Source organism: Delphinapterus leucas, chromosome 16 (genome assembly GCF_059928025.1).
Source record: "Delphinapterus leucas isolate spDelLeu-1000000601 "Yukka" chromosome 16, BTC_Dleu_Yukka2, whole genome shotgun sequence".
Lineage (NCBI taxonomy): Eukaryota > Metazoa > Chordata > Mammalia > Artiodactyla > Monodontidae > Delphinapterus > Delphinapterus leucas.
In genome coordinates, this window is record NC_143144.1 from 33739820 (window position 1) to 33765278 (window position 25459).

Here is a 25459-nt window from a genome sequence, read left to right on the forward strand (position 1 = left end):
GCTCTCGACCTCTCTGATTGGCCTCCTCCCTCTGATGTCTTATTGGCCACATCTGGACTTCCTTCTTTGACAAAACCGTCTTCTTCCATTTGGAGAAATAAAATAACAGTAGGGTTGACTCACAGGCAGTCAGGGTTAGAAGGGCTCTGGGAGGTTACCTACTAAACAACTGTCCTCTCCCTCCCACCTTCAATTTATGGATTGGACAACTAAGGGGTGATAAGACTCCTTGTCACCATCATCTATAAGAGTCCTGGCCTCCATCATTAAAGTATGCTCCACTGTGTCGTGTGCTAACACATGGGCTCCTATCACAAATCTTTATAGTGTGGTAGGGGACACTGTCTGAGGACAGAGGTCTCAGGGCTGTGGCTGCAGATGCAAATAGGAGCAAGAAGCCCTTGGAAAATTGCAGATTTTTTTTAACATTTAAAAATTTTCATTTATTTATCCTTTTTTTTTGGCTGTGTTGGGTCTTCATTGCTGTGCGCGGGCTTTCTCTAGTTGAGGCGAGCGGGGGCTACTCTTCGCTGCGGTGTGCAGGCTTCTCACTGCAGTGGCTTCCCACTTCAGTGGGCTCTAGGTGCTCGGGCTTCAGTAGTTGTGGCTCGCGGGCTCTAGAGCACAGGCTCAGTAATTGTGGTGCACAGGCTTAGTTGCTCCGTGGCATGTGCGATCTTCCCGAAACAGGGCTCAAACCCGTGTCCCCTGCATTGGCAGGTGGATTCTTAACCACTGTGCCACCAGGGAAGACCTGCAGATTTTTAAAAAAATAGATGGTTCTGGAACAAATAGGGAAGGCATTGGGTGACAGGCCAAGAAATTAATTTTTTTCTGTTCACCTTTCTCTAGGGCTCCCTGATCGTTTCAAGAAAGGCAACATCAATTCAAAACAGCTCGGAGTGAAAGGTCTACCAAAGACGTTAGCACCTGGCTCAGCCAAGTCCTGCCATACTTCATGGGGTGACCCATCCTCCCACTGGCCTCTTGGCCCTGACTTCCTCACTGCAAGGGCCACTGATTCCTTCATTTCATCTTGATCACTCTCTCCCGTGGATACATCCCTCTGTCTGACCGTAGCCACGTGCAACCATTCCTGTCTTCTGCGGTCAATGAGGGCCCTCCTGCCTCACCCCTACCTTCTCCTTTCTTCCCATCTACTGGCCCTTCCAGCTGTCACTTCTCTCCCCTACCACCCAAGACTCATGATACGACACCTCAGTGCTTTCTTTCCAATATTCTTCAATCCTCTGCAGTATTGTTTTTCTATCATGCCTTTCTAGCAGACCCTCAAACTTTGATCAATCCTACTGCCTGCGCTCTCTGCACCTGGACTTACCCCAGCCGCTGAAGACTGATGAAGGCTGTGCCATTTGAGCTGTAACTCTGACTCTGGTTCGCCATCCTCACCTGGGCTCCCAATCCTTCCTCAAATCCTTCTGTCTGCCCCTCCTCAGAAGCCTCTCTCATTTTCTACTAAGTTTCTCTGAAATCCTTGGATCCCACCAAACATCCACTTTCCTTAAACAGGTGACCTATTCCTCCTATTTTCAGAGAAAAAAGGAAGCCTTCACTCAGGAACCCCCACTAAACCCACAAACATCTGCATCTCAGCTCTTCCCCCATCCTCTTGTCTCCATGGAGGCCTATCTGTCCTCCAGTCTTTGGCTGCCCTCTTGTTCTGAACCCCAATCCTTCCCACCTTCTCCAGCAAGCATCATCTTTTTTCCTTCAGACTCTTCAATTTCTCTTCTTCTACTGCCTCTTCCCTACATCATTTAAACATATTCAAGTCTCTCCTTTCTTAAACAAACAAACCTCTCCCTCAGCCTCTTACCCTCATCATCCCCCAGCTAAAGACCTCACTCTGATCCCCACTTAACAAGCTTGTGACCCAACTATCCACTGGCCCAGCGCTCTGAAGCTCCCGACACCTGTGGTCACTCCTCAGCCTTGTCTCGCAGCCTTCCTTGCAGCACTGGAAACTGGGGGCCACTCCTTCCTTCCTGAAACATTTATTTCCCTTGACTTGCACACACACCATCCTTCTGGCTTTGCTTCTATCTCACTGGCTGCTCTTTCTCAGGCTCCTTAACCCCTCTCCTTTTTCTCTTCCTAGTCGTCTCCACATTCAGCAGGATTCTGCCTCTGTTGTTTTTCCTTCTCAACTCCCAGTCCCAGGATAATTTCCTCTACTTTCATGGTTTTAATCATCATCTCTGTGCAGCTCTCTCAATAATCATTCTCCTCTTCTTTCTTTCAAACAGGCTCGGAACGTAATTTTTTTTTAGCATTAAAATGTTGTTGTTTTTTATTGTGGTAAAATATATATAACATATATAACCTAATTTTTAAAAATTACATTTCCCAGCCTCCTGTGGAGCTCTGGATTGCCACGCGACCAGACTTGGCCAATGAGGCATAAGCAGCAGTCGGCAGGGATTTCTGGGGAAGTTTTGCTGTCCTAACATAGGTGCTACTCTTTCATCCTTTTTTGCTCTTTCTCCTGCCTATATGGAATGAAGGTAGGAAGCTGGAGCTGGAGCAGCCATGGTATGACCACAGCTGGCTCTGAGGATGCAAGCTTCCCAGTAAGGAGAGCCAGAGCAGACTGACAGAGCGGACCTGGGACCTGAATGACTGTGGCACTGCTGACCAGCCTTACTCTACTTACCTTCAGACTGTGCGTTATGTCAGAGTTTTCAATGAGTATAGCAGCAAAATGCAACAAACCCTATTTAGTCAAAGCAGTGTGCTTGGGTTGATGTTACAGGAGCTGAACACAAGTTTTGATTAATACAACTCCCAAATGTACAGTTTTTGCTTATATGTCTCTCCTGAACATCAAACAGCAAACTGGACCGCTTTTCTCTGTCCAGACACCTCAAACGGAAGAGGTCCAAGTTGTCACCCCTCACGAAACACACACACACACACACACACACACACACACACACACACAGAGTCACTTGGCTTCCTGGTCTCAGTAAACGGCATCACCATCTATGCAGCCAGAATCCTATCAGTCACCATCCTATTAGTCACCCCTCAATTCTACCTCCTAAATATATTTTGAATCTGCTCACCTCTTAGATCTCATCACCGACTTCCTGAACCATTGTTAACAGTTTCCTTCCTATTTTTTAATCTTGCTCCTTCCAATCCATTCTCCCTACTGCAGCCTTAGGGATCTTGTAAAAGCACAAATGTAATAATGTCACTACTCTGCCTAAAATCTTTCGGAGATGGCTTAGGGCCTGAGGAACACCAGGCATATACTGTAAGACTTTGCCGGAATTATGATGTTGGTCCTGCAACACCACCTCTTTGGCATAGGTGTTGCTCTACAGACCACAGGGATAGGAATATTGACCTACACCTGGTTCAGTTACGGAAACCTCTCTCCCTTGCCACAGTGATTGGTCCAAGACTGGGCACGTGACTAGAGCTGGGCCAATTAGAGGCCTCCCTTGGGATTTGTTCAAACCAACCTACAGTGTAGTTATTCGGAGTCACATCTCCAACATGGGGCAAACTCTGAGCACTAGGAGAGGCAGAGGAAGGGGGTCTTGGACTGGGCAGCCCACAGGATCAGCCCCTAGTGTTCAGAGTCAATCTGGTTTCCAGTTCGTCTTTTGATTCTATGTGTGACCTGAGCATCCTTCCAGTAATCTTCCCTCCTTTGGCCTAAGCTAATTTGAATAGGTTTTTCTCACTTCCAACCAAAACATCCTGACTAAAGTGAAGATCCTTGGTTGTCTGGTGGTTCCCAGAAAACAAATAAGAGTTCCTTCCAGCTCATGTTTTATAAACATTATTTCATCTGATTCTTACTATAAGCTCGTGAGGTGAGTTTTATTATTATCTTGACTTTACAGATAAGAAAAGTAGGGCTCAGAGATGTAAAGTATTTTGCTCAAAATCCAGAGGCTGAGAATTAGGAGCACTTGGACACCAAGTTCCTCTTCTATTCAAGCTGCTTCCCCTCATCGCCCCCCTGCCCCCCAGCTTGTACACACACACACACACACACAGAGGCGCTACAGAGCGGAGCCCAGGGAGAGTAAAAGCAGCACTGGGATAGGGACCAGACTGGGACAGGAGGGTAAGGAGGAAGTCTGAGGATGATAAAGGCCAAGCTCCTCCATTTAAAATTTATAGCCAACTCCAGGTCCAGGAGGAGAAGAAACTCTCAGCTTCTTTCTTTTACCCCTCCTTGTAATGTTTTTTGTTCCCATAATCTATACCTAAGGCTTGCAGTCTGTGCAATAATTCAGTTATATCCTTGGCAATTACAGTTCTGGGGGCTAGCCCGGAAACTAAGTCACTGTTTACAATACAGCCCTTTTATGAGTTGGGACTGTCCATATCTCAATTCTTTTAATTTATTTTGTCTTTTGGTTACATTGTACTTTTTTTTTCTTCCAGTTTTATTGAGATGTAACTGACATACAGCACTGTGTAAGTTCAAGGTATATGGCAAAATGATATGACTTACATACATCATGAAATGATTACAATAAGTTTAGTGAACGTCCATCAACTCATACAGATACAAAATAAAAGAAAAATAAAAAAAGTTTTCTCCTTATGATGAGAACTCTTAGGATTTACTTTCTGAACTTTTATATGTAACATACAGCAGTGTTAATTAATCATGTTGTACATGACATCCCTAGTACTTCTTTATTTCACAACTGTAATTTTGTACCTTTTGACCACCTTCATCCAATTCCCCTTCTCCCCACCCCCCCCCCCCACCTCTGGTAACCACACATCTGATCTCTTTTTCTATGAGCTTGTTTGCTTTTTGAAGTATATAACTGACCTACAACACTATGGCAGTTCCTGGTGCATAACATAGAGGTCTGATATTTCTATACATTTCAAAATGATCACCACTGCAATTCTTTTTACTTTTTAAGAAAGGAAGAGAAAATGGGCCTGCCCTGCTTTGAGTGTCCCTGATGCTTTCTGAAGCCACCCCGTATTATTGTAAAAATGGGTCAGGTAAAGTTGGTGGGTCTCAAAGGGCAGCTGGAAATGGCAGGCGAGTGTCATAAGTAACTGTCAGTGAGGCCTGGGGGGGGGAGGGGTGGAGGCCTTGCTGGTTTTGTGGGCACTCCCCTCACCCTCTTCATGCCCTGCAGCAGTGTGGCCAACTGTTCCAGAAAGCAGCTGTCTCCCTGAGGCTGCTCAGGCTGGCAGGACCTCCAACATCATCGGGTCCATGATTCACAAAGCTGGCCTTACTCTCTCCTCCTTGTTCTAGGCTCATGACCTCCTTCACATCCAGGGTTAACCAGAAATCATCAGGTGTGGATGATCATCTTTCCAATTGCAACTTTCACTGGAAACATCTTCTCTGTCTCCACACCCCCCTTTTTAATAATGGTGGAGTCATCCCTCTACCAGAGGTGTCCTCACCATTCATGCTCACATAACATCTCCTTCCACCTTTTCTTCAGAATCATCACTCCTGCATCATTCCTATCACTCTTCAAACCTGCTCTAGTATCTTCCATATTTTAACAAAACCCTTTGTATCCTAACAGAAGTAAAAATTAGATATGGCTATGAGCACTGGAAAACAGAGGATTAAACAAGACAGAAATTTCTTTTTCTCAAATACAAAATCAAGAGGTAATAGTCCAGAGCACGTACGGTGGCTCCCTAAACATTAGGGACCCGGATTTATTCTAACTTGTTGCACTAACATCCTCAACACATGGCTATGGCTTCAAAGTTCAATAGGCTGTCTGCAGCTCTATTTACATATTCCAGTGAGCAGGAGAGAGCAATGGCTGAGATAAGCACACCACTTCCCTTTAAAGCTACTTCTCAAAAGTTGCATGTGGACACCTCCACTTTCTTCCTGTTGGCTGGAACTGAGTCATGTGACCACATGCAGCCATGAGGGAGTCCTAGAAACTTGCTTTTATTCAGGCAAGCCATGTGGCCAGCTAGAACTGGAAAGTCTATAATAAAGGAAATGGGGGAGAATGGCTATTAGGGTCATCTAGCATTCTCTGGCAAAGCCTCCTATGATTCCACATCCCTTTCTAGACCTCTCCCTGTTCCGTGTTCCCTGTTGGACAAACTGTCCAAACACTATAGCTCTACCATGGTCTGGCTGCCACCCCACTACTCCTGGAACACTGTCCTTATCATGTGCACCAATGACATTCATGTGGCCAGAGTCAAAGGATCTTTCCCTTTCTTCATCTTATCCGAGCTGTAAGTAGCACCTAGCACAGCTGACCACTCTTTTCTGGAAACACTGCTTTGTCAGTCTCCGGGACATAGATAGCACTCTCCCGGTTCTCCTTTCGCCTCCCCAGCCTCTTTTTCAGTCTTCTTTCCTGCTCTGGCTCCTCTGTCTGACTCCTCTGGGTCCCTCTTGAACCCTCTCCTCTTCTGCATCTACCTCCTCAACCTAGGTGACTCCCTCAGATCCCAAGGTGTTTACCATCATTAAAATGATGCCTCCCAAAGCCCCACCCCCAGCCCAGGCCTCTCCTCTGAGCACCTAGTGACTGGACAATTGAACTGGATCTCTGACGGGCATCTCAACTCAACATGACTAAAACAGAATTCTTTTTTTTTTAATTAATTAATTTTTGGCTGCGTTGGGTCTTCATTGCTGTGCGTGGGCTTCTCATTGCGGTGGCTTCTATTGTTGTGGAGCATGGGCTCTAGGCGCGTGGGCTTCAGTAGTTGTGGCATGCGGGCTCAGTAGTTGTGGCTCACGGGCTCTAGAGTGCAGGCTCAGGAGTTGTGGCACACGGGCTTAGTTGCTCCGAGGCATGTGGGATCTTCCCGGACCAGGGATTGAAACCCTGTCCCCTGCACCGGCTGGCGGATTCTTAACCACTGCACCATCAGGCAAGCCCCTAAAACAGAATTCTTGATGTGTCTCCCTGAACTGTAGTCCCTTTCCTCCAGGCTACTCCACCCAATAAATGAGGCACTGTTCACCCACTTACTCCAGCCAGAAACTTCAAAGTTATCTTTGGTTTCTCTATTCCCTGCCCCTACATCCATCCTATCAGTGTCCATGTCCAAAACAGCATCTTTCAATTACTCACCTTAGTGTGGCCACCAATTTGGTCCAAACCACCATTAGTTTTGGCTGGGGCTGCCATAACAGTCTAATTATCTCCTTGCTTTTATTTGTGCCTGCCACCCACCCAATTTATTTTCACACAGCAGAAAATCAGAACACAGTCTTCTGCATAAAACCACTCAATGGTTTTTTTTACTTTTTTTTTTTTTTTTTTGCAGTACACGGGCCTCTCACTGCCGTGGCCCCTCCCGTTGCGGAGCACAGGCTCCGGACGCACAGGCCCAGCGGCCATGGCTCACGGGCCCATCCGCTCCGCGGCATGTGGGACCCTCCCAGACTGGGGCACGAACCCGCGTCCCCTGCATCGGCAGGCGGACCCTCAACCACTGCGCCACCAGGGAAGCCCACCCTCGATGGTTTAATAAAAAGTCTCCATTCCTAAACACAGTCTTGCATGGCCTGGTCCCTGCCCACTTCCCCACTTCATGCTTGTTCTTTTTCCCAGGCTTGCTGAACTCTAGCCACAAGGTTTTGTTTTCAGCTCCTTCACACATTCACAGCTTACCTTTCTCAGGGCCTCGGCACAAACTGTTCTTGACTTGGAATGTCTCTGCTTGGCTTTTCCCAAAGCTATCTCCTCATTTTCTTGACTTCAATTTCACCATCACCTCCTCAAAGACATTTTCCCTGCTGGCTCCACCTAAAGTACAAACAGCTCTTGTTCTCTATCCCAGTCCTTTGTTTTTGTCCCAGCATTTATTTCAACCTGCAATAATGTGTCCTCCACCGAAAATCAGCCTTATGTAGCAAGAGGCTTCAGCTGTCTCGTTTACTGCTGAATCCTCAGCATCAAAACAGGGCCTGGCCACAGATCAGGCGCTCAATCAAGCACCCACTACCTGTTAGAGGATGAATGGATAGACAGGTTCTGCAAGGAGGTCTCTGAGCTGCCTGGGGTGTCACAAGCAGACTGCATCCCCCTTAATAAGAAAAAACTGGGAATGGACTGAACAGTTCAAGAGCTCCTCCTTACATTGGACTTAACCTGTTGGTTGCTTTTACTAGAATGTGGTGCAACTAGTCTCTTGACCCAATTTTAACAGATCCGAGTTTCCTGCTGTCCCCAGAACAAATCGCTTAGCCCTCCTCCATCTGAATGAGTTTAAGGCTCATTAAAAAATGAGGCGTGCCTGGGCCTCATTTTTCAGATAGGTGGATTGAGACCCCAGAGGTCAGCCTTTTTAACATCAGAGCCCAGCCAGCGGTGTGAATACCTCTCTAACACAGGCTGTACCTTCAGTACCCCCTCCCCCCGCAAGAATCCTCTCAGCCATCTTGTCAGGATGAAGGTGAGGGACAAATCTCGGCAGGCAGTCGAAAGAGAGCGTGGTATTTTTAGCACGAAGGCTACAAGCAGCCAGTCTTTACCGGCCGGTTTACAAAGAATAAATGTTAATTTACTACCCCAGTCTTGAAGCCCACCCCCAACCCCAGTCTCCGAGGCCCGGCAGGAATGCCTTCCAGCACTTTCAATTCAGCCATTTTTCTAACCCTGCGCTCACCTCTCTACCCGGTCACCCCCGCAGCCCCGAGTTGTGGCACCCACAACTCGCGCTTCTCTCAGGCTGGGTTCCGGTGGGGTCAGTGACAAGGCCGACGTGGCGTCCACGTATTGCTCCGGCCCCCAAACGTTGGGTGCGGGTCCGGCCTCAGCCCGCCCCGCTCACCCAAGAGGCGAGCGCCGACCAGGGCCGCCCCCCGCCTGCGGCCCCGCCCAAAGCGGGACAAAGGGGCGGGCCGGGGACCGGGCGCCGCGGGTTCTGCCCAGGCGCGGGCTGGAAGGCCGGGCGGGGCGAGCGGTGGGGGCGGGGCGTGGAGGGCGGGGCCGCGCCGGGCGGCGCAGGGAAGTGGCGCCCCTTTCTCGGCCGCCGCCGGGCGCCGCGCCCCCGGCCCCGCCCCTCCGCGCCCCGCCCCCGCGCTCGGATGGCCTGAGTCGCGCCCTCCCGCCCAGCGCCGCCGAACTTGCTCTAACTTCCTTGGCCCAGCCCGGCCGCACCGCTGCAGTCGTCGTAGCCGCCGCCGCCGCCGCCGCCGCCGCCGCCGCCGCCGCCGCGCCCGGGTGAGTAGAGCGCGGAGTCCCCGCTGGAGCGTCGGGCCCTGCCGCCCTCATTGTCTGAGGCCGATCCCCCTGAGCGCCCTCTGGGGACTAGGACTGCTCCCCATGTCCAGGATAGGTCCCTCCGGTTCCCTCGCCCCTGCCCCGGGGGCGGCCCGGCGGGCGGCGCTGGCTTTGTCTGCCCAGATCGCCCGTGAGGGGCCGGAGGCCTTGGCCCGGACCCCGCTGAGCCGAACTCGGGCGCCGGGCGGAGTGAGAGCCACAGCGGGCGACCCGGCTGGCGCTCGGGGTTCTGCCGCCCTCGCCCTGTCCGTGTCCCCGGACGGGTGCCTGCTGCGACCGGGCGGGAGTGGGAGCACTCGGGGAGGGAGGGGTCGGACCGCCGCGGTTCTGGGCTCTGCCCCTCTCCCCAGCCTCGAGCCTTGGGTTGGGCACTCCTTTCGTTTCCGTCACGGACCCTCGGCTGCCCGGAGCTCGGGCCAGGGGTGGAGGGTGGCGCGGACTGGGGAGGGCGGTCCCCTTCCCCGCCCCGCCTCGAGTGTGCTCCAAGTCGCCCACCCCGGCGGTGTGTACCACTCTGCCCTGCACGGGTTTGGGGCGGGCGGAGTTTGAGTAGGTGGTGATCCAGCTTCTCCGTGCTGGTCGTTTGGGGTTGTGCTTTGGAGCAAAGCCCGACTCCTGATCTAACTGGAGCTTCGGTCGAGTTGGGTCTGTGGCTGCGGAGTTGGCTTGTCCCGGGGCCACTGCTCCTGCGGGGAGGAGTGGTGGTTCCGCCAGTGTGTGTGTGTGTGTGTGTGTGTGTGTGTGTGTGTGAACACTTGGGTACCGGGACTGCTGGGACACGAATCCGGGACGCACGAAGAAGTTGGTCTCAGGCTAGAAGGGGTCGGTGCTGTGAGGAGTCGGGAAATGGTTGGCCCCGGTACTGCTCTGGCGGCTGGCTGCGGCGCTGTGTAGCAGCGCGCTGGGGTCTGGGGGCATCCGGTCATCCTGGGCCGTGAGTTCAGGGCATTGCATTGGAGCCTTTGCAGGTGTGCTCTCTCCCATGGCCTGCTCCGTAGGATTCCTTCTGTCTTCTGAGATGGGGGTTGCCTTGGGACTGATAGGAGTGGGTGGAGCTGCTTGCCGAATCCTCAAAAGTAGCCTTCCCCCTTCCCCTTGACCTCAAAGTAGGGGAAGTTAGTGCCTGCAGAGTGCTCAGGTCACCCCTCCCTGTTGGTGAAGGGAAACCTGGGGCCTAGGCCATCAGAGCACCCCAGCACCCCTACATCCCCTCTACAGTCAGCCCTGTGGAAGGCCAAAGCACCCTTGTTTCCAGGGATCCTCCTGGGCCCTGGCATCCTCAGAATGAAGCGCATATTCCTCCATGATGGCCCCATTTGCCCTTTTACCTCCTCTCTCAGCTGTCTCCAAGCTTTGTCCCATCCTGAGGATCCATAATGTCTGGGGGTCAGGCCTTGGAAGCCCAGGCTACCAGACGGATTTCCCCTCCCCTCTTATTGCATCCCCACATCTCTGAACTCCACTGTTTGCACTACCAAACATGGTCTTCAGTTCATTCAACAAAGCATGGTTGAGAGTCTGTGGGGTGCCAGGAGCTGTTGCAAGCATTGTTCCAGGCTCACAGCTGGCTGTCAGCTCTGTGTGGTCTTAGAACCCAGGCTGGACATGTAGTAGATGCTCTGTAGCGTTTATTAATCTGAGCTTGATCTCTGCTTAGCAGCATTATTCAGGCAAACAGGAGTTCAAGGCCACTGGTGCATTTGGAGGTTTGTGGCAGCCTCTAGGAAGAAAGGGGCTGCAGAAGGGCTGGCTGCCCAGGGAAGTTCCCCCCTTTACCAGCTGGGCAGCTGTGCAAATCTCTGAGGACAGGTGAGGGCGCCTCCCTTTCGGTGACTGGGAGTGGGAGGACAAAGCACGTGTTCTGTGTGGGAGAGGAGGGGACCCTGCCCTGCAGGTCCTGGTGGTAGTGAATTCCCAAGGAGGGGAGGGAGCAGGGAGTTCTGGAAGCTCTGCGGTGTGGAAACATTTCCTGAGGTCTCACTCTAGGTTACAGTGCACTCAGGGATTTGATTTGTTACTTGTTTAACTTCAGCTGAGATAGAATTCAGTTTGGCAATGCCTGTAAAGTGCCATTGTGCCGGTCCTGGGAAACCTTTGCTGGTTTTAAAATGTGTAGTAATAGTTAAGTTTATTGAGACTTAATGATTGAGACTTACACCACATACTATCCTAGAAGCTTTACTTGTATTCATTCATTTAATCCGTGAAACGACACAGTATGGTAGATAATGTTAACGTCCCATTTTACAGATGAAACTGTGGCCTAGAGAGGTCACAGAGTAACTTGCTTTAGGTCTGAATGTGAACCGGGTTTCCTCATACCTAACTAGATGATGCCTTCCTCTCAGAAGTGAATAAAGTTGATTAATACACTGAACAAGCCTGGCCCACAGAGGATCTAGTAAGTTCTTCAGTGCAGGTGCACTTATGTTCCCTGCTTCTGAAAGCATCTCAACTATCTGGGCACATAGCAGGTTGACTGGTGATGTAGCTTTTGTCTCCCTAAGGCCAGGGAATGGGAAGACCGGCACTGCCATGCACAGTAGGAGAGAGTCATTGCCTGTATCTGTCTAGATAGATCAGAGTTTGCTGTGGTAACAATCCTCAAATCTCGGAGAATTAAAGCAACAAAGGATTATTTCTTATACCACATCCATCGCATGTCTGTTTTATGTTGTTCTCACCGTGGGACCCATGCTGATTAAGTGAAATGTTCCTGGTCACTTGGACAGACGGACAGAGAACACGATGAATCTCACCCTGGCTCTTAAAGCTTCCACCCGGAAGTGGCATTTCAATGGTCGAAGCAGTCACATGGCCACGTACTTCCCTGCAGGGTGGGGAGCAAAAGAGGACTGGGAACATTTGGTGAACAGCACTGATGCCTGCCACCTGCCCACCACTGTGCTTTCTCTGTGACTTCCCAAGGTCTGGGTCTGAGTGTCGTATGTTTCTGTGTCACCATGAACATCGATCATGAATTAGTCAAAGAAATGTCATTTAGGTTAAAGATGAATTGAGGTGCCACATTTGAAGGGCAGAGGTATGGTGAACAAAAATGCTTATTAGGGTAGTAAGAGGTGGTCTGCAGAAGCAGCTTGCTCTTCTGACCCTGGGCAAGTTATTTGAGCCCCTTGGGTCTTCTTTTGCTCATTCATTTATTCATGCATTAGTTTATGAGCCCAAGGACTAGTGATGAGTCCCAGGCCAGGGATTCTTACTAAGCACTTGTTTAGCTCCTAGCCTGGTGCTAGGGGCTGTAAACTGGGTTCCAGGATTCCTGTTTCCTGCTGCTGGGTCCTGGTGGCCTTTAAGGAGGGATATTATTGCCTATGGGAAGCGAAGCAGGCTCCTGCTCTTTCTCTCTGCCCTGGCACATGAGCCCTTGGACTTCTTGGACTTCCTCATGCTCTATCTGTATGTGGCGAGTAGGGGCAGCCACCTTTCTTGGAAGCAGGAGCATGTAGAAATACCTCTATAGGCCTTGCCCTTCCCCTTACACCTGTGAGACTCTGGGGCTGAGCCTGCAGGCCTAGGGGTATGGAAAGGTAAGGTGGTGAGGTTACTAAAGGATGGAGCCACATGAGAACAGGCTTGAATATGGGGCTGGGGTGGTTCTCTGTCCTGCGAAGTGGTTTAGAACCCCTTTGTTAATTGCATTTTTCCACCCGGGCCACGCTTGCAGGGTGTCAAAGAGCTGGCTACCCTGTGGACCTTGCTTTTGTGGTTTGTCACCGGCTTTGTCCCTGGTGACTTCCAGCAGGGTCAAGAAACACTGGTGGAGGTGGTGGGACTTCAGGTTCTTCTGCTCGTGGTTAACGTACTACCCTTAGGCTCGTCTCCTCCTTTTTCAGGGCTTCTGTTTTCTCTCCTACCTGGAATAGAGGGAGAGGTAATGGTGGTCTACAGCAGTGGTCCCATTTTTGGCTGGTCATCAGAGTCCTCAGGGGACTGTGTAGACCTGTGCTTTGAAAATCTTTGGTCTAAGTGAATGCCAGCATTCCTGATTTGTCTTATCTTCATTATAGCAGTGGGATATTCATAATGTCTCAACATCTGTTTTCTCCCTTAAGGGCATGTTTTTTTTTTTTTGGTTCAGACAGGGCAAGTGGCTGTGTTGGCCCAGCAAAGGGCCTGGCTAGTAGGAAATGTTTAGTGCCGATGAAACATAACGATGAGTAATGTTGTCCAGCACCTAGAGTGGACAGTGGCGAGGCCAGCTTTAGAGTTGTATCTACTTTCTAGCTGAGTGACCTAGACAAGTCTTTGATTTTTTTCTTTCTTTCTTTCTTGGATTTGGTTTTCTCATCTGTGAAGTGAGAAGAATCTGCCCTTCCTGTCGCTCGTGGGGTTACTGTGAAGCATACACCCTTCAGGTTTGAGAAGCAGTGTGTGCAGCCCCTGAGTTAGGGTGATACCCTGGTTTGGGACTGCTGCCGTCACGCTGACGGCTCTCAGCAAAGTGCTCACCAGCCAAGGATTCTGGGAAGCCCATTTCCTCCATTCTTGGGCCTGGTGGGGTTGGCCAGGGCTGGGCCTGGCTGGGCGTTGCTGTGGTTTTTCCTCAGGAGGCCGCAGGCTGGTAATCTGAGAGTAAGTGGACCTGGGCAGGCTTCTGGAGGTCTGTTACGTCTCGCTCGCCCAGTAGCCAGGGAGAAGTTCCTAGAGCCCTGATGTCTATCAGCTGGATAGCTGGAGGGACCAGCTCCTCCCTTCTTGGGCTCTGTCAGCCTGTGCTGCGTGGCTGCGAGCCGTGGCGGGGCCGTCGGGATCCTGGGTCAGAGCTACACTTCTGGTGCTGCCTCAGACTCTGCGTGTGTCCTGGAATTTGGGAGAGCTGAGGCTGGGCTTTCCTGCATGGGTAAGGTTTGGGGAGGGGTCGGGACGTGGGGCTAGGCAGAGGTTGACCCTGAGGAGAGGTTCGATGAACTCCCTCTCTGTGTTTTCCCTGTTTACCTGTACTAGCTGCTGGGGCCTGTGCCAGTCTATTCCGCAGGGCCCAGGAAGCATTAAAAAAAAAAAAAGCGGCTTTGAGGAATTTGTCGTCCTGATACTCTGGAGAGGGGCCCTCACAGCAGCTGGAATTAAATGAGTGTCCCCTGTATCTCTTTCATCCACACCCTGAAGTCTGAGTGGTGAGCTTGGGAGGGTCGAGGGCAGCAGCATATCCCAGGACACACAGTTCCAAGGCAGGGTCTGTGCTAATGCATCAGAAGCCCATCAGGGCACCATGGGATACCCGGGCTTGTTGGAAAGTGGCAGGTGGAAATAAGGGATATGGCCGCCCCAGCTTCAGATTTGGCCTCCCAGGGATGGGCGACTGGGCCCTACACACCCGCTGCAGCAGTTCGGGCCATGTGTGACTCTCAGCTTTCGGAGTGTTTTGATCCCCAGTCTGGGGTGCCCACTCAGCTTGCTCAGGTCCCTGCTCTTTCCAGGCTTCTGGCTGCTGCCACCAGCTGCTCCAAGGAAAGGCCCTGGTTGCCCACTGAGTGACCATTGCCACGAAGAGACCCTGTGTCCTCTCCAGATGACCTCCCTAATGTCCGGCCACCCTGCAGCTTGGCTGTCTGGTTTCAGCCCTTCACCCGTGCGCCAGACAGACAGGGTCTGTCCCCCAGGGCTTGGTCGGGGAGGCCAGCCCCAGCCCCAGCGGTTCTCACACTCTGGGTGAGGGGTCCAGGAAGACTTGGAGCTCCATATTGTTTAAAAAAAATTATTCTGACACTCGTGAAAACAGTAAGGCACGCTTTATTCAGGAGTGTCGTGATAGGTATAAGGACTACAACAGTGGGGAATGGGGTTTTGCAGTAGGGGAGAGAGACTGGGCTCAACCCCAGATGTTACAAGGGAGCAGAGGTGGGTGGGTGGATGGATGGTAAATTTATAGGAGGGTAGGGTAATCCTTTGCTAACTGACCTGACAGTTCTTGCTGAAGGCAGGCTAGGGTGATCAGGTGTCATGTGGCGGGTGCTACACGGGGAGGAGGAGGAATTTGGTCAGATGTGGAAGGTGATCAGCTATGGAGGGTGGGAGATCCTGGCTAAACTGCCTTAGCGGGATTCCTGCTAAAACTGGACTCTACAGGGACAGAGACAGAAGCCCGGGTTTGGGCCTCATGGGGCAGAGGGCTCAGAGGATCCTGACTAGTTTGGTCAAAAAGACACTGTCAGTGTACGAGGCACTAGCCTGAGCTCATCAGCACTCACGCTTGTCGCTCAGGAGTGGTGCCCCGCTTTGTGGGCGTCACTCCCTTGCTTCCAGAAACCTAGTCCTGTCCTTTTCAGCACCTACTGGCTCCTTGGCCCCTGGCTCCTTCCCTCTTGGCCCCTGGACCACCCTCTGCATCCAGGAAACAGTATGGACCCGTGGCCTTGGTTCCCTGTGTCCCCCCTCACCCCGCCCCCAGGCCAATGCTGGCTGCCCTTGTTGCCAGATCTGTTGGGAGCCAGATAACAGCCATTTGACTCTGGACAGCCCTCCCTACTTGACCCTCTTTCCTTGGCCTGTGTACCTTGTGTTTCCTGTTCTCTGCATCCTGGGCAAACCAGTCTGACAACTTTATGGATCTCCCTCTCCCACAGGCCTGGGACCCGACTGTCTAATCTGCCTGAGCTGGGCCAGGGGAGGTGCAGTGGGTGATCCCCTCCCTCCCCCCCAATGCCGCTCCAGGGGCCTTCTGGCCTGATCCCCCGCTGCTTCCTTCCGCTGCCCAAGGCCTTCGATCCTCCTGGTTTTCTCTGCCCCTCTTGTCTGTTTGGTCACACCCTGCACAGATGACCCTGTTGGGCGTGTCTGCTACTCCTGGGGGGGCTCCTGTCTCGACAGTCAGCTTGTTAGGAACCAGACCCCCCACTGTTGTGAGAAAAAAGGGTGTGTGCAGAAAATCTGCCGGGTGCGGGTTCGGGCCTTCCCCCCTTCCTGAAGGCTGGCTTCCACCCCTGCAGGGGACAGTGGCTCTGTGCAGCCATCCTACCTCCACTGTCATCGTCTCCTGGTGTCCTAGCTGCTTCCTGTAAAATACAAGTAATGATATAAACATGGACAAGGGGGCCTGTCAACAAAAGAGCTGGTGGTAGCCATGGGGTATTCATTCATTCCCGAGGGAGCAGGGAGGTGCGAGTGGTGTGTGCCCTGGTGGAGGGGTGGGATGGGCAGGCCTGTCGGGGGCCCCTCTGGGCTAGGGAGTCCTGAAGCTCTCTCTGTGGGAAGACAGATGCGGGGAGGTGGGGCAAGCGCCAGCTGGGGGGCTGCAGGGTTCGTTGTGTTGAGGGTCAGTGCCTACCTGGGTGTAGGGCACTGCCCGCTCATGCAGAAAGGCGGTCAGAGAGGGGCCGGCCTTGGGCTGATGGAGGGTTGTAGGATTCTGCACCGGAGGTGCTGAGGGCCCACTGAGGGCCCAGGAACTTGTCTCCAGCAGCTGAGGTCTGAGGGCTCCAAGTGCCTGCGTGATTCTACTTGTTGTGGAGTCTCATTTGTGCTCCTTAATTTGGGGGCTGCTTCTCGAACATTGAACACTCATCAGAAAGCCTCTAATAGGATAGGGGAGCCAAACTTAACATCTTCCCTCTTTCCAGCCACCTTTCTCTGTGGTCTGGGTGGTCTGCGAGTCATTAGGAGATCTTTGTGGTGGGCTGCGAGGTGGGGCAGGGAACTTCTGCTAGGTAGAGAGAGCTCCATCCAGGAACCACTCCCCGCCCGCCAAGTGGTCTCACCCAAATGGTCTGGCCAGTCCTGGTTCTAATAGGCATTGTGTCATACCCCTCAGAAGCAGGAGAGAGACTGGGATGGTTATTATATTGTTCCTTAGGGGGAAAATCACTTGGAGGAAATACATCAGTGCTTCTGAGTGCAGAGTATTTATTGACGCGTCAGTTAAAGTAGGCTTTTAAACAACATGTGCGTACTCCCTTAGTAAGGAACACATGTGCAAACCCATCTCACAGCTCCATTTTGCAGCTTGCATTTCCTGAAAGGTACAGGGAGTTTAGTGGTTAAGGGGTTGGAGTTTAGAGCTGGGATTTTGGAGAAACTGTTTTTAGCCTGTTCTTGGAGTTGGGCCAGGCCTAGAAATCTGTTGAAATAGCTTTCTTCAGCTGCTAAAATTGGGATGAGTTTGTAACACTAGGACCTTGAGCCTCACTGATGACTGGGGAGGGCCCTGAGAAGGGTCCATGCTGAGGCCTGGGATGCCTGCGGCTCAGTGCCCCCAGAACCTGGGGGTATTACAGTCTCATCCATCCGAGTGGACCTGGCTACAGATGGTCCTCTGTATGGAATAACTTAGGTTTCCCTTCTGCCTTGGTCAAAATCGGCTCTTGGTCTTCCTGGGAAGGCTTTCTATTTAGGGACTTGGGGAGGAGTTGTGAACAGGGAACTCTCTGAGTTGGTAAGTCTGTCTTTATTCCAGAGGCTGGCACTCTCTTCCCCTTTTTCCCCCCTTTTTCTTGTTCTAGGGAGATGCCACAAACTGCCTGCAGAGAGCTACAAGCCAAATTTTTTGTGCCACGAACTTTAGGGATTTTAAATGTCAATTTAGTTTTAACTTTTTTCTTTAAAAAAGTACATAATGAAAGATACATAAAAATATATAGTGAAAATTAATATTTCCACCCCTGACTCCTTCAGTTCTGCTCCCCTGGGGCCCTGTCACCATCACCAGATGTTGGGTGTCTAGTGAAGCGTCTCTGGCCTCCTCTTGTTTATCGCCATGCCGTACACTACTTAGGGGGTTCTGATTTCTACCCTAAAGTTTATCTTGGGATTGTTCCATTTCAGCACACGCAGTTCAGGCCATTCTTTTTAACGGCGGCATGTTATTCCTCTGTGTGGTCAACCATGATTCACTTTATCAGCCCCCCGTGGATGGACGTTGAGGTTGCTTTCAGTGTTTGGTTCCTCCAAGCCAAGCTGCAGGAATGCCTCACATGTACATTCTCAGAGGTCTATCGTAGAGATGGCTAGACGGGGAATCCAGGCATGGGGTGCTTGACCAGAAAAGAAACACGCTGTTTTGATTCCAAGAGGGAGCATGAACATTTCAGAGTTTTTCTTTTGGAGGGATCTTGTGTTTCTGCAGTCAGAGCCTGTCTGTTTCAGCTCAGGTCAGCCTTCTTCCAGGGCACCTGGTGTTTGCAGCTCTTGGCTGTGCCCTGTGGGCCTGCCTGTGCATCCAAAAGTGTGATGTAAGAGTATGAAGAGGCAGTCAGAGCCAGATAGGGTCTAGGGAGGTTCTGGGGAGGCGGGGAGTGGGGAGGCTTTTCGTACGTGGGCTTGAGCGGCCCCGGGAGTTTGCAGGAATTGGGCCAGGTGTGAGGTCCAGCATCCTGGCTGAGAAACAAACAAGGAATTGGGAATCAGCTTTTAGAAGAGCAGATTCTCCCTGGGTTTCAGGGGTTGGTGTGAAGCCTCTTGTCCAGGACCTTCCGCGGCTCTGGGATCCCCCATCTCCCGCCTGCCGAGAGGCTCTGCCTTCTTTGTACCGCTTCAGGGCTCTGGGCCTGACTGCCACCCTGTGATTTTAAAAGCCTGTGTACAAGGCACCTGGTGTAAATAATAGATGGGTTTTTCTGTTTTGAGCAGGCGGCTTCCTTGCAGAGCAGAAGCAGGGGGTGAGGGCAGATGAGGTTTTCTTCCTGGGATGGGTTGGGGCAGGGAGGCAGGGATGTGAGAGAGGGCTTACGTTGGAGCCATCTACTGGGATCCTTCTGGGAGTCCTGGGAGTGCTCTGGCTGTTTCCCCATACTTGTGGCCACCGTGTACCCCAGAAAGGACCATAATCTTCCCCTATCTGGCTCTGGCCACCCCATGCCTGCAAAGGGCAGGGCAGGAAGCGGGGAGATTTTAGGGAAGGCTGGCAGATAGCCCCCCTAAAAAGAAGGGTGCCCGATATGACCCTGACCTGGTGAGTTTGAGGCCTGCGTCCTTGCCCTGTCTCTCCCACCATTGCCCTTACATGCTGCCCCTGTGAGAAGTCCACAGCTTCCCATGCCCACCGCTCTGTTGTACGGGGCTTGGAGCTTGGTAGCACAGAAGTTTCTGTTGTGGCCGGGTGACAGCTAGGGCTGACCTGTGGGGCTGAGGAGGTGGCGCCTGGGAACTGACAGTGGAGCTATTCATGGGCTCTGCCCTGGTTTCCTGCTGCCTCCCATTGTGAATTATTTTGGGGGGAGGGGAGGAGGAGAGGGGGTGGCCAGTGGCTCCATTGTTGCTGGTAGCGGGAGCCCATTATGCTAATAGAAGTCCTTTAGTGAACAGATCTTAGCCACTCCAGGGCCCCACTCATGTTCTCTGATGTTGGGTGAGCTGCCTAGCCCAACCCTGCCCTCTCCCAGCGCTCCCCATCCCTGGAAATCTGGAGGGACCCTGCCCTTTGTGGGTACCTCTGTCAAGATTCCCCTTCCCCCCTCAAGCCCCCTAGCTGTGCCTGGAACCCCCCTGGGTGTGAGAGCTCTGAGCAGCTGGGCAAGGAGCAGGGGTGCCCAGTGCCTGTCTTATCAGCCACCTGCCCGCTGCCTCTGGGAGTGCTGTCTGCCTGAGCTCTCCCCGCCCAGCTGCACCCTTGGGTGGGGGCCGGGCGTGTGCCTGGGTAGCTGTCAGTCTTGAGGCCCCCATTTTCCTTTGTACCTCAGCGCTCAGCCCGGTGTCCCCTGTGCCTCGCTGGAGCACTCAGCTGTAGAAAAGCCTGCTTGCTGGCAGGCCGGCCTGCAGTCTCTCCACCCACCCCTCCACCCCGCTGCCTGAGCCACGGCCATTTTCCTTTGTTCTGCCATCTCCGGGCTCTTGAATCTCAGGCAGGCGGCGGCAGGCTGGGCAGGCAGCAGGCAGCGGGTGCACAGCACCAGCGGAAGCCCTCACGACATGAATCTTCCCACTGAGCCGATGGTGTGCAGTCTGCCGGCTGTACCGTCACTTCCCCCAGCTGTATCCCCAGCTCCCCGGTGGTGCTGAGATTTCCGTTTGTTTAAAGAGGGTGTTGCATCTTATTGGATCACAGTGATGCTGACTTGTACAGTGGGGACAGAGAGAGGGCTTGCCTGTTTGTGCCACTGAGGGTGTGTGAGAGGGAGAAGGATGGGGGGGAGGGCGAGTTCATGGATGCCTTTGGGAGCACCAGCCTCCTGGTCTTTGGCAGAAAAAGCCACTCCCAAGTGTAAATTTTGATCCCTTTACCTCCTGGTCCTTCTCCATGAAAGAGTCGTGTAGGAAAAGCTCTTAGCATTTAGTGGCAGGGGTAGTTGAGAAAACAGTAGGTTTTTTTTTTTTGGTCTCTGTGGTTGTGGGAATTTTTCTCCAACTGAGGGGAACCATCCATCCCCTGCCCCTTTGCATCTGCATGTCTCTCATCCCCAGTTTTTGGTGGGCAAAAGGAGCTTCCTCCTGGGGGTCTGATTTCACCCAGTGTGAGGTCACAGGCCAAGCTGAGGGTTACTCTCTGGCATCTCTTTCTGGAAGTGTGCCCGTCCCAACTCATACATCTCCAGCTTTCTAAACCGCAGCCGGAATCTGAAATGTAGTCCCCCTGCCTTTGACATAAGAGTTGTTTGGTATGAGAACTCCGGAGCTCTCACTACTTTTTTTCGTGTTTAGCATTTTTTTTTTTTTTTGATCTTTTCAAAACCCATCCGTCTTGAGATCAGCCTGGCTGTCTTATCTGACTCTTATCAGCCAACCTCGCAAATTAGGAAGCAAGTCCCAGCCCTGGACAGGGTTACCCCTTGGAGTGCCCTTGTTTCAGCAAATGTTGTACAAGACTCAGCAAAAATAGCTAAGTTCGCTGTCATATGCATTGAAACACAGATGCAGCTTTTAGGGTAGTTGGGCCCAAACAAGTGTGGGAAAGGTCGTGACTGAGGCAGCACACTGCTCCGGAAAAGCGCAGGGAAGTAAGGAGAAGGCTGAGGTTGGGTCCCAGCTGTGCGACTGGCCCTCTGGGTGACCTTGGCGATTCATTTCCATGGGGGTAGGTCTCTGGAAAATGGAAGGGTTGCTCAAATGAACTTTGGACGTTTTTGAGCCGTGACTCTTTGAGTTCTATGAATCTAAGCCCAAAATGCTTGGTCGCTACACTGAGCCCCTCTCACCAACTCAGGGTACCTTTTTGGAGGAAATGTCATCAGATGGGGTTAACGGAGGGCATCTCTTCCCCGGGGCATTTCTTCCTCAGGTTCTTGAGGGGCTGGTGATGGTGAAACCCACCCATCCTGAGCCCAAAAGCACACAGCCAGTCCTCAGGGGCTGAGTGTGGCACCAAGGAGCCCACTGATAAATAGTCCTGCCTCAGACAATGGCATTGACCCTTTTCTTGGAAATACCACATTCCCTCTTTGGTGAACCTCTGGGGGTGGAAAGAAAGCTCTTTATTTTACTTCCCACCAAAGTGAGGCCAGGCTGTTAAAAGTAAAAACAAAACCTGTAAGACAGAGATACCATCTGTACTTAAATATCCAACTTGGTCCTGGGGGTGGCGGCTAGATTTACATTTTGCCTTTATTTTGTTAAAAATTCCAGGAGGCAAAAACGGGTTTCTGGCCCTTTATCTGCCTTTCCCCACCCAGCCTCCACCCCCTGGGAGGCCTCCTGTGCCCCATGGCTTTCCTCCCATTGTCTGCTGGGCTGGGATCAGCCTTGTCACTGTTCTGGACTGTGTGTTTCTGCCCTGTGTCACAGGAGGTCTGTGGTCTTGGAAGATATCCAAGGGGCAGGGAGTCCAGCTTTGATAAACATTTGGTTAGAGTAGCTTCCACAGCTGTGAAATGGGAATAAAAATAACCTGTGAGGATCCAGTGGGATGCACTAAAATACTGAGCAAATTCCACAGTTAAAGCATTCCTCCGAGAGAGCTGATTGCATCCCTGTCAGTGGACGCACGATTAGGTGGGTGGGCTTTCCCCCATGACTTGCCTTAAAGGTCTTTTCCCTCCATCAGTGTTACTGCTTTTCTTTTGGGCCCCTTACACCCTCACTGTTCAGAGTACTGCCCACAGGCCTGTCACTGGGCAGCACTGGCAACACCTGGGAGCCTGTAGCGCTGCAGACTTGCCTCACAGCAGCTGACGCAGAATCCGCTTTGAACTAGATTCCCAGGTGATTTCATGCGCTTTCAAGTTTGGCTCAGACACCTCGTCCCGCCCTGCCCCACCCTGAGACTCTCGCACCTTCTTCTGTCTCTTTTGTGGTTTTGCTGTCTTCACCCTCTTGCCCTCCTTAAAGCTGCCGACTTTAAAGGGCTCTGCCAGCTCCGGCTCCGTGGCTCCCACCCCCTGGGGCGCGCAGTTTGCAGCAGGTAGCCCTGGGCGCTGGCGGTGTCTGGGAGGTGGGTCTGGGGACCGTGGAAGCAGCCTTGGCGGGCAGCTGGCTCCCTGAAGCCTGCTGGCGAGGTCAACTTTGGGGCACTGAGCCGAGGAGGTAATTGGAGCCCTCTTTTGTGAAAGGGGGTGCAGAGCCTCCCTCGGCCATCTGGTGCCACTTGCCCCGCCCCATCCGTCCAGCTGGGAGACAGGAGATCAAAATCAGGTTGTAAATGTTGTTTGCTTTTTGTAGAAACACAAAGCATTCTATATATAAAGGTGTTTTGGTAGACGTTGAAGTTCAAATAAATAGTCCAGAAAAGGGATTGTAAATTAATTTTTTTTAGCGGAAAAATGTTTGAGATGACTCTCCTGATTTCGTTAGGATTGCCTGCCCTCCCCCTGCATTCTGGTTGAGGTGGGTGGAGGGCTCGTGGGTGTGAGCTTGGGCCCCCAGGCCTGGGGATGCCCCTGGCTTTCCGGGACTGTTTTAGGGACTAAGCCGGTAATCTTCTATCTCTTTGTGGATTCTTCTCAGCTTTTTTCAGTAGAGTTCCACCATCGATTTGCATTTTTAAAAAAATCTGCTTCTCCCTCCCCCACCCCTCTTATTCCTCTTCTCTTTTACATTTTCAATGCACTTTGTTATATTTATTTATTTTTCTCCAGCGGGCTTCACCTTTTGCTTTCGTCCCTCTGTGAGCCTGACCCCAGGCTGTTTGCCTTGCTCGGAGGCCAGGAGCCAGGCTCTGCCCTGGCCTGGTGAGCCCCTGTCTGCCCAGGGCAGGATTAGGGGGTGCTCCCAATGCTGACCTCGGAGTGAAGTGGGTTGGTTGGTTGTCTTACAACACAGTATATTGTAGTGAACTGTGCAATTTTGGATACAAAGATTTTGAATATCTTAGAGCCACAGTATTTTATGCCTTTCAGGCGTGGAGAAATGGAGGAAAAGGAGTAAATGTGTGTAATTCTAAGTTCTCCTATATAGTTTCTTTGTGTTGGGGCAGAGGAGGGTGGGGGTAGGGCAACCCCTGCAAAGAGAACATTTCCCACCTACATTAGACGGGCAGGTCACATCCTCGCACCGGAGCAGCTCCCCTGAGGGCTGCCCAGGACTCAGCTATTGGAGCAGAATTTACTTCTCTCCGAGAGCAGGCCCACTTGTCACTCAGTATGTTTGCGGCTGTTAGGAGTGGCCCCTACCGCAACTGTGTCAGCCCTGCAAGGGCAGCCACACCGGTGGGGTCTTGGTGCCATCCTCAGGGCCTGGCCCAGAGCTGGGGCCACACTGGGGCTCTGTTGAGACTGTTGGCTGCCACCATGCTGGGTTGTAGCGGTTAAACCCACTGCTGTGGGGAACATTTCCTGACCAGCTTCCCGCCTCCTCCTTCCTTCCTTCCTGGGCCCCATCCTGCCCTCCTGCCCCTGCCTGACTGCATTTAGCAGAGGGAAGCGTGTCCTGAGCCCCCTGCATTGGGCACGGGTCTCACTCGAGTTCTTGGTGTCCACAGCCCCATTCTAGGTGCCTGGCACGCAGCAGGTGCCGGGACATGTAGAAACAGGTCCTGAGGTGTTCATCTCCCACAGCAAAAGCCTTTCCCCCAGGGGCTCGCAGAGTGAGTTAGGGCACTGGTGGATTGCTGTGCCCTTGGCTTCAGTCGCGCCTTGGCCTTGGCTTAGGCCCTTCGTGGGGAACCTCAGGGTGGACAGAGGGTCCAGGCCTCTGGGTCCTGAGGTCTGGAGGTCACAGCACATAGGCCTCATGGGTTCTTGTCCATGCTGAGGATGTTGCTGTAAACTGGGTCCAGATTACCACGTCTTGTGTGCACCTGGCTTCTGGGTGTAGACATTTTGTGTGCACTTAGGTTTTCAGAAACAGGCCTGCTGTGATTATCGGGGCACAAGGTGCCGTACACCATGACAGCAGGGCTCCCCATCCTCACGTGAGCAGGCGGCTTCACCTGCAGCAGCAGAGGGAGGGCAGCTGGGAGGCCGGGACGGTGCCAGGCCTCCTTCCCCACAGCCTTTTGAGAGGCTGGGGGGCAGCAGCTGTGGGTGACCTGGCCCTGCCTCACCTGGGTGGGCAGGCACCGCCCTGGTGCTGCCTGAGCAGTTGAGTAAGCTTCCTGGTGAATCATCTTCAAGACCTGTGTTTGGGCCCCAGACTTGTTAGTTGCCCAAATGTTTTTTTGTTTGTTTGTTTAAAGGAAAATGGCCACAAATTCTACATTTTACTGGAGGTGAGTTATTTTGTAGACTCTGCCTTCATTTGTTTTGTTTGTTTTTTGATCTTTCGTCAAGATAAGACTCGGGTTATGCATTTTGTGGTGTGTCCTCAGTGTATCCTTTCAGGAGGGATGGATGTTGGCTTGAGGACCTCATTACTAGTGATGACAGTGGTGGTCACTTGGTTAAGGCGGTATCTGCTGGGTTTCTCCACTGCTGAGCTACTATTATGTTCTTTGTAATTAGTAAGTGTCCTATGGGGAGATACTTTGAGACTATGTAAACATGCTGCTTTCTCATCAAACTTTGATCAACTGGTTTTAGAACCTGTTTACTGAATGTTTTTGTGTCATCCCCTGCCCCAGTTCACATATTGAAATTCTAGTGCCTGGTTTGATGATGTTAGGATGTGGGGCCTTTGGGAGGTGCTTAGGTCATGGTGGTGGAGCCCTCAAGAATAGTATTAGTGCCCTTACAAGAGACCCCACAGGACTCCCTTGCTGCTCCATCTTCTGAGGACATGGTGAAAAAGTGCCAGCTTTGAACCAGGATGAGACCCTTGCCTGACCATGCTGGCGCCTTAATCTTGGGCTTCCTAGCCTCCAGAACTGTCAGGAATAAACTTCTGTGCTTTAGAAGCTGCCTGGTCTGTGGTATTTTGTCCAGTCTGGTGTTTTGTTATAACAGCCTGAACAGACT

General features: G+C 52.1%; 1 protein-coding gene and 1 long non-coding RNA gene across 2 annotated transcripts in view; one reads left to right on the forward strand and one right to left on the reverse strand.

Annotated features, from left to right (window-relative positions):
- Nucleotides 1–768: 768 nt before the first annotated feature.
- LOC111183569 (uncharacterized) lies at nucleotides 769–8879 on the reverse strand. The gene is made up of 3 exons (XR_002647065.3): nucleotides 8629–8879; nucleotides 7632–7766; nucleotides 769–6893 (listed from the first exon to the last, which is right to left on the reverse strand). It is a non-coding gene; the product is annotated as an uncharacterized LOC111183569 (long non-coding RNA).
- Nucleotides 8880–9074: 195 nt separating this feature from the next.
- Nucleotides 9075–25459, forward strand: part of TSPAN14 (tetraspanin 14) — a 55042-nt gene continuing 38657 nt past the window's right edge. The window contains exon 1 of the mRNA XM_022591018.3: nucleotides 9075–9185. The gene's annotated coding sequence lies outside the window, so the exon portion shown is untranslated. The remainder of the gene's footprint in view (nucleotides 9186–25459) is intronic.